Source organism: Lipophrys pholis (genome assembly GCF_963383615.2).
Source record: "Lipophrys pholis genome assembly, chromosome: 12".
NCBI classification, from domain to species: Eukaryota; Metazoa; Chordata; class Actinopteri; order Blenniiformes; family Blenniidae; genus Lipophrys; species Lipophrys pholis.
Genome location: NC_137641.1, coordinates 4,545,891 through 4,555,401, shown reverse-complemented (window position 1 = coordinate 4,555,401; position 9,511 = coordinate 4,545,891). Strand labels below are relative to the sequence as shown.

At 41.4% G+C, this 9,511-nt stretch overlaps 1 gene segment (V, D, J or C); it reads right to left on the bottom strand.

Annotated features, from left to right (window-relative positions):
* Nucleotides 1–215: 215 nt before the first annotated feature.
* LOC308117884 (Ig kappa-b4 chain C region-like) lies at nucleotides 216–9,151 on the bottom strand. The segment is given in 3 exons: nucleotides 9,133–9,151; nucleotides 1,776–1,883; nucleotides 216–724 (listed from the first exon to the last, which is right to left on the bottom strand).
* Between the last annotated feature and the right edge of the window lie 360 nt (nucleotides 9,152–9,511).

Genomic DNA, 9,511 nt, shown 5'->3' with positions numbered 1-9,511 from the left:
GAGGTCTGAAATGCAAGGCTGCCACTGTTACAATCTAATCCTACCATTTATAGGACATGCAAATACGTTTCAACTTCCAGCTTTTATTGAAAGATATAAATAAGGATGTGAGGATATAAACACTCTCATATACTATTTTTCCATTCATCCATCTTCTAAACCGCTTTGCCATGATGATTTTATTGTTGTAAAAAAGTCATGAAAGACCAAAGATTGAGGTGAAAACTGTCTTTATTTTGTCAAAGCTTGAAGAAAATGATGATGAAAGAAGATGAATATTGATGAAGTGAGTTTGCTTTGATGATAGAAGAAAGTGAAAGAGGGTGAATGACAGAGGTGAGATCAGTGTGAGAGTAAAAGCAGTGTGAGAGTCCCAGTGAGTCCGGTCAGGACTGGGAACACTGGTCTCTCCTCAGTGTCTCTCTGAGGGGAGTCTGGGAGCCCCGGGTGGCCTCACAGGTCACAGAGCCCACCTTCCTCCACTGGTCTGCAGGGAGCCTCAGGGTGCTGCTCCAGCTGTAGAGGCCGTCCTTCTGCAGCACCCCGGGGCTCCTGCTCTCCTCCCAGCTGCTGCTGCTGCTGCTGCTGCTGCTGTCCTCCACCTTCCAGCTCAGACTCCAGTCTGAGGGGAAGCCCTCGTTGGCCAGGCACATGAGCGTGGCCTTCCCCTGCTGCAGCTCCTCTCTGGAGGGGGGCAGCACCGTCAGGGTGGGGCGGGTATCACCTAGGAGACACCAATCAAATTAGAGGACAGGGAGCACCCAGCTGTCAATCAACCAGCACACACCTGGACAGCTTTAGTGGGAGACAGCTGATCTGGTCCTGGAAGAAGTTGCTGTCAGAGGCTTTTTCTGCTCCAGCAGTCACTCACTCACACATTGTTTCACTTCCCTTTAAGAAGCCTCTCATGCACATCAGCACAGAGAGAATCATCCAACACTTTGACCTGAAATACCTCAAACTACACAGGAAGGAACACAAGCTGATGTCTCAACGTTTACTCTTCATTTGCATCAACGTTATCAGAAAGTTTACACTTTACAACTTATGACTGGAAACTTTAACATGAACTTCAAATCTAAATTAATATTTTCAATTATTAGGAGCTAAATTTGAAAAAAAAAACTGTGAAAATTATATCAAGAGGTTTTCATAATTTTATAACATTTATCATCAGTATTTCTATTTTACTGTAAAATAACAATATTAATGATGCATTTTAAAGTAAGAAGAGAAACAGAATTGGGAAACATTCTATAGAACCAAGAATAAATCCAGCTGTGATGAAGAGACACTCAATAAAACAAGAAGAATAAAACCTGCACACATTCCAACACAAACACATTTCAAACAGTGGACATGTCAACTAAAACTCAGCCCAAAGACAGACCAGTGCGCCAGAAATGTCCCTAAATACACAGGTCAGTGTAAAAACAGCTTCAACATGAGACTGGTAGAGTTAAAACAGTGTGTTCCACAGCCATCAGGCTCTAACTGAGCACATTTAAAGACTGACAATATCTTTGGTTTTGTCATTTAATCCTAATGAGATTTTAATCCGGTGTAAATTTAAAACTAATAACTTTTCTCTGTGATCAAATTAAAGTGAAACAGAGCTGAGCTAAACTACATGAAATCAATGGAGATTAAAACTTGATCACTACAATAATTATTAAGAAAAAAAACATCTTTCTAATCTCAAATCATTCAAAACAAGGTTTAATGTAGGAATTTAAATTATTTAGTTGAAAGAATTAAAAGGAGAATAAACTTACTTCCAACATCCAGTCTGGTTCCTCCACCGAACGTGTACCACAGTGATACAAACTCATTGAGCCGCTGTACAAAAACCTCTGACTGTAGAGAGACGCCACTCTCTGATTCTGAAACCAACAAACTCACCAAAACAACTTTTACCACCTGATCCTAACGGAACACAAGAGAACAGTTCTTTCATCTGCAATGTCTACTTGAAATACATATATTTATAGAGATTGTTTTAAAGATCATTTTATATTTATTCTATTATGTCTATTGGAATTTATTCCTGAAGGGATTTAACAGCAAAATTAGAAATTAAAATATAAAAACTACAGACGTATCTTAAATTATTCAGTTTAATTCCTTAATAACTCATAAAAGTTTGAATCCAGAGTGAAAGTGAGAGATGAAAGTGATCCAGGTCCCTGTTGGAGTCAGTCAGAACATTTCCATAGAGCCACTTTGCATCAGCAGCACCATGCTCCAGTGCTCTGGGAGAGTTTATAGTCCTGACAGTTGAAGACTGGATGACTGACAGCCGTCCTTCATGACAACAGAAGACAGAGAAATCCTCCTCATCAGAAACATGAGTGTGATCTGCGTCCTCATCTGGACTCTCCTCTGCTGCTGCTTCACAGGTAAAGTCCAGAGAATCAAACTCCTCTCCTCTGTCAACATCCGTCCCTCTGAAATGAAGCCCACAAAACCATGAGGCTGCTTGATGTTTCTGTCTGTGTTTCCTCAGAGTCCAGAGGCCAGGTCACAGTGACTCAGCCTGCAGCAGTCAGCTCTGCTCTGGGAGCCTCCGTCACCATCACATGTAGGACCAGTCAGAATGTTCGTGTTTATAGCAGTAAGCACCTTTTAGCCTGGTACCAACAGAGAGATGGACAACCTCCGAAATTGCTCATTTACTACACCAACACTCGAGAATCAGGGACTCCAGATCGTTTTACAGGCAGTGGATCAAACTCTGACTTCACTCTGACCATCAGTGGAGTTCAAGCTGAAGATGCTGCAGTTTATTACTGTCAGAGTGTTCATTACATCAACAGTCAGTGGGTGTTCACACAGTGAAAAACCGTCGTACAAAAACCTCCCTCAGTCAGACTGAACAGAAACTGACTGCTGCACACTGATACACTTCACTGAACACACACACACACACACACACACACACACACACACACACACACACACACACACACACACACACACACACACACACACACACAGGTCTACTGAGCGCAGAGTTCAACACCACTTCATACCAAACTAAAGTTTGTGCAGAAGTTTTGAGCTCCAACATCTTCATGACAACCATATCCTGTAGGATCCCATCTTGTGAAAAGGTTTAACACGGGGAATAGCCTCTGATTAAATCATTTAATAAACTAAACTGTGTCTCGGTGGGGAGTTGAACACGGGCCTACTGATTGCAAGGAAAGAATTCCTCCACTAGACGAGCAGCATATTGATTTACAAGTGAGATTCTTACACAGATTTTATTATGACCTTACACTCACTTTACCTCCAGTTTCTCCTCTAAAGTCAGAGTTTTACATTTATACACCAGTAAATAATCAACCTCATTCATTTGGATTCTTAACTGTTAGCTCTCGCGGCGCATAAGCTGGCGTCACAACTCACTCAGTTACCTTGAAAAAGTAATCCAATTACTGATTACTAGTTATTCCTTGAAAAAGTAACTTAGTTACCTTACTGATTACTTGTTTTTAAAAGTAACTAAGTTAGATTACAAGTAATCTTATAGTTACTTTCAGCAGCTGCCAACAACATGCCCCCCTCAATCTCAACATAAAAATGACAACTGGTTTTACCAGAAACTGAGTTCTGATCACTGCCTGGCCTCCTGCTGATCCAGATTTAACCTTTGACCTTCATTCTGTGTTGTATTTATATCTGACTCATGGTTTTATTATCAGATTTTTACTATTACTGGTATTTATTAGTACATAGTTTAGTCTATTGTTGCACTATTTATCTGTTTTCAATAGAGCAATAGTATTTATTTGTTTGCACAACGTGCTCTATGCAACATTTTAATGACAGAGTAACGTGTTATTAATTAATGCATTACCGGCATGACTGTGGCTATGTCCCGCTGGTCTTCCCTCCCCCTCTCTCTAACTGGTAACTTGGTAAAGATGGTGATTCTCCCTAAATTTCTTTATTTGTTCCAACACATTCCAATTTTTATAAGAAAATCTTTTTTTTAACAGATCAGACAATAATATAATGTTTGTGGTTGAACCAGACTCCTTGCATCAAAATAATTATTCTACAACTTCCCAAAAAGCGGGACGGTCTTGCACGACGTAACATCATACAATACTATTGGTCATGCAATATTAATAAGCTCTGTCATTGGCTGGACAATGAAGCCGACACAGATCCTTCATGGGCTCAAATAGAACGGCGATCTTCAAGGTTCTCTCTCCAGTCCCTCCTCACTTCTCGTCTCCCTGTTAACATTCATAACATCTAACAGAACCCTGTTGTCAACAATTCCTTGAAAATCTGGCTGCAGTTCCGTAAATATTAAAGCTTGAATAACCCCTCAATTTAAGAACTGATTGTTAAAAACCATCTATTTCCGCCCTCCCTATCACATCCTGCATTTTAAATCTGGCAAAACAAGGGCCTGGGGCCTCATTTATAAAACACTGCGTAGGATTCCTACTAAAAATGTTGGTGCACTCTAAAGCTGAAAATGGCGTGCGCCCAAACAAATTCAGATTGGTGAAACCGTGCGTACTGCACTTTCCTGTTATAGATCACAGTCCACCTGGAAGGTCCCACAGTTGATGTCCCGCCCTCAACACGTCCACTTTTAACCATAAATGGTCGATGCAAAGTGTCTCGTCAATATCTTTGCATCTCAATCGGCCCGTTGATCGCCGGCATTTGACGCTAAATCCTGAGAGAAAAGAAAAGAAAAGGAATTTTACAGAGAGAGAAATAGTCATGGAGGAGGTGGAGGTCAGGAAAATTATATTAGTTGGTGGTCACCAGTGTTGCCACAGTTACCTTGCAAAAGTAATTAGATTACTGATTACTAGTCACTCGCCTAAAAAGTAATTTAGTTACTTCATTGATTACTTGTTTTTAAAAGTAACTAAATTGGATTACAAGTAACTTTTTAGTTACTTTCAACAGTTGCCGACACCGCCCCACGTCTCTAAATAAAAAGGACAACTGGTTTGGCCACAAAGTGAGTTCTGATCACTGCCTGGCCTCCTGCTGATCCAGATTTAACCTTTGACCTTCATTCTTTGTATTTATATCTGACTCATTTTGTAATGATCAGATTTTTACCATTACTGGTATTTATTTACCCAGTTGTAGTCTGTTGTTGACCTTTTAATTACCCCCCTTGAGGAGAAATTAAGTCTTTCATTGATTGATTGATTGATTGAAAAAGAAAAAAATGTCAAAAGAGTTCAACATCTCTGCAGTTGTGTTCTTGTGGCAATGATATGGTTTAGTGTTGACATTTCTTGGTTTCCGTTGTTTCGTGTCACCTGAATGCACCGTTAGAGCGAGTTGGTCTGTGATTGGCTGAGAGTGGAGAAGGGGGCGGGTCAGGTCGGACTGCATGCGCTGCGTATGTCTGTGGCCGTTTCCCAATTCTTAGAGCGCCAGTGTGTACTCGCCTACGTCATGAGTAACTACTTGCAGCGTCCTCGGAAGTGCGGAAATGCAAATTTACGAGGACGCATCGGCGTTAATGGAGAATTGGAACACGAGTACTTCATGACGCTGTGGCTGTCATGGCTGGATGATGGACCCTGAAGCTGAGGAGGAGGAGGAGGAGGAGGAGGAGGAGGAGGAGGAAGAGGAGGAGGAGGAGGAGGAGGAGGAGGAGGAGGAGGAGGAGGAACCTGTTTCCTCTCTGGTTCAGCAGGAAGGTGATTTGTACCTGATATTTTATATGATGATCTAAATTTTAGAACATTATTGTAAAATAGTACCTTTTCTGTCACATACATGCGGTGTATGTTACAGTGTATTGTACCGTGTATAGTAGTGTGTTTAGTACCGTGTACAGTACTGTATAAAGTACAGTGTATAGTTCCGTGTATAGTACAGTGTTACTATTACTTCTACCTCCTATACAGCCTTTATTTTACTCTTCATCTCCTTGGAGTTCAGTAACAACAAAAGCAGCTGATCAGAAATGTCCTACTAATACAAACAATTATTTTACTGTTTTAATGAAGATCCTTGATGTTTATTAAATAATTAACCAGCTTTTCTTCCCTGCTGCTTGTTGTCATCCTTCTGGTCATGTCATTAATATGTACTGTATTACATTTGTCTAATATACATCCTACAGTTAATCAATCCAATCATTAGCTGTAACAACTTCTCTTTAGAATAAATACATAAATGGTTTATACTGTGTGAGAGTAAATACATAAATACACACATGGCTTACACTATCGAGCAAAGAAAGATATCAAGCAGAAGATAAAGGAACATTTATTTAATAAACTTCAGCGGAACCTACAACAGTAAAAACACAAGTTAGAAACATTATGTACATAGAAAAATGACATTGTTTTTAAAAATTCTAAAGTTCTTTCTTTTATTTCCCAGGAACCCCTGCAGTGATACACAGGTCAATAATGTTCCTATCCTGGAACCTTTCTCTCCTGGAGGTGTCGTGACTCCAGCTTCAGGGTTTCCAGGAGCATCGTTATGTTGATACTGATGCTCCTGCTGGTCATCAGGTATTCTACTGTACTGCTGGTTGATGGTGTCACCTTCTAATTCTTCCTCCTGCTGGTCATCAGGCATTCTACTGTACTGCTGGTTGATGGTGTCACCTTCTAATTCTTCCTCCTGCTGGTCATCAGGCATTCTACTGTACTGCTGATTGATGGTGTCACCTTCTAATTCTTCCTCCTGCTGGTCATCAGGCATTCTACTGTACTGCTGGTTGATGGTGTCACCTTCTAATTCTTCCTCCTGCTGGGGCCGTTGATGGAGCCACGTTCTAATTCCTCCTCCTGCAGAGCCACAACACATCTGTTACCTAAACAACAAACTTTTCCCCTCTATCATAGTGGAGTTATTTGTCATACCAAAGGAGGTTTATTGAAAGTTGAATTGTGTTCATTTTGTCGTTCTAAACCTCATATATTATAGACTCTTTTTTAATGACACCGGTCACCTGATAAAGACCGACATGTCATCACAACCAGATGAAGCTCTGAGGAAGACTACAGATGTAGCTGAAACATGCCAGCAAGGTAGAATCTTTCCTGCATCTACCTGTTGTTAAAAAAGACTCTGTAATATATGAGGTTTATTGACGTGTACATTGGCAACTGGGGATCTGTGCAGGATGCTTTTGTCCTGCACAGATCCTCCATGTACCAGCAAGTATTAGTACCAGCTGGGTGATGGAGGAAGTACTATATCTACCAGGTACTTTCTGCTGGCTGATGGAGGAAGTACTATATCTACCAGGTACTTTCTGCTGGGTGATGGAGGAAGTGCTATATCTACCAGGTACTTTCTGCTGGCTGATGGAGGAAGTACTGTACCCATGCCTGCAGCACACAGTTGTTATTATATCACTGTACTGGCAACCTGCTTTATCTCAATATTCACAGTCATGAACACGAAGGAAAAAATAAATTCTGATTCATGATTACATCAAAATATATCAAATGTTTTCCATGTGAATTTTAACTGACAGGCAGGTTGAAACCCAACAGACACCAGGTCAAACCTGCTGGTGCTCCATCTTTCTGAGAGCCTGGAGAGACGTCCTCTTGTTGCTGCCTGTCTGTGTGGCATCTGGTGACAACATGGAGGTGGTGGAGGAAGGTCCAGGAAGGGAGGAGGAGGAAAGTCCAGGGAGGAGGAAGAGGAAGTTCCAGGGATGATGATGGAGACGACCAAGTGACACTGAGGACGCCCAGAGGGACCTGGCAGGAAGTGATGTGCGAGCGAGACTGTCCAGCTGCCTGCTGCTGAAGAACGACCTGCAGGCCTCAGAGAGGAGAACTACATCTAGACAGGAAGCTCTCCTCATGTACTCATGTTCTCTAGTCATGTGTAAATATATGTAGATAGATGGATAAAGACAGAGAGATCAACAGACTGTAAATGATTGTTTATGACTGTAAAATATAGAACTGAACATTTCTCTGTTTCATTTGATAAACAATGTAATGTTGCTTTAAAGAAGAAATTGTCTGGGGTGAATTTCAACAATTATGAGGTCTATGAGGAGGACATAAAACAAAAAGAATGACACACTACCAATTCAGTAAGTTATTAACACATGTATGAATAAAGTATATACATGTAATAATTCAAGCATCAAAAACAATCCTCACTCCCATCCTCATCTGGAGGAGTTCCTCTTCTCCACTGGACCAGGCTTCAGGTTCCTCAGTAGTCCTGGATTCAAATAGTGCATGGTGTTAGTTTGAATCCACAGCATCCTCCAGTGCCAGTAGATTCTCCAGTAGAACCAGTAGAACCTCCAGTAGAACCAGTGGAACCAGTAGAACCTCCAGTATGATGGGTAGAAATCTTTAGTGCAATTGAGACAAAACACTATGGCCAGTAGAACCTTCACCTCTCAGTCAAGTTAAAAAGTTTTAAACATGATCTTTCCCCTCAGCAGCAAATATAAATGTAGATGAACACTGTTAGATTTACACTAAAACAATTATATCTCATGTTTAACCACAGTAGAGAACCACAGCCAGCCTCGTCTCAGTCTGGATCCACAATCTCCGAAAACCTCAGAACAAATGTTTAAGTAAGCGTGATCTTGAAATATCAACCTCATAACAACATTTTATAACAACTATAGTCTGGCCTAAAACACTCTTAAACCTACACTGTTAAACAATGACGCTAATATTTCAGATCTTTTACGCACCGTTGTGTGTTTCCCCCTCTGCGATCTCCTCCGTCATCTCTTGCCAAATGCATTATGGGTAAATTGGCTTCCCAAGACTGAACAGGTCTGTTTCGATGCATCCTCGATAAAGTTTGCGGAGCGAGGATATTCCATGTGTACTCGTTGAGAAACGGCCTAAGAATTGGAACAGTACTTGGTCTCCCACTGATTACGTTTAACAGGTACACGAGAGCACAAGTATGGAGGAGTATGGGTATTGGAAAACGGCCTGTGTGTTTGGAGGAGAGAGAACGAGCGGCCGGTTCTGTTTAATGATAAAGCGGCTTTGCAGACAAGTTACTCGTCCTGTTGGACGCTACAATATTAGTGCTACAATATTAATGCACAGTGACTTGGAGAAGTAACTTTAATCTGATTACTGGTTTGGAAATAACAACGCCTTAGATTACTTGTCTAACCAGCATCACTGGTGGTCATGGTAGTAGAGTCACTAATAAAAGTAAAAACAAGCGATTGGCAGCGCGTCGTCACTGCTGTAAACAGTGTGGCAGCCACAGAGAGATCAGTCACTGCAGAGGTGGAGAAGAAGAGTCTGATCTGAAGGTGGAGGCCCGAGGAGAGTGACCTCATGGGGGCAGCACCTGAGCACACTGCTGGACACCATAACAGCCCTCATGGTTGTGACGGCCAGCGTGTATTTCTGGTGGAGACCACAGCAGACCGATAAAGTTCACTTTTATCTGTTTATTAAATGTATGAATGAAATACTTGAACAGGGACTTGTAAAAAGGCTCAGTGGACTTTGTGTTGTATCCTCAGTCACTGGAGAGTTGGAGG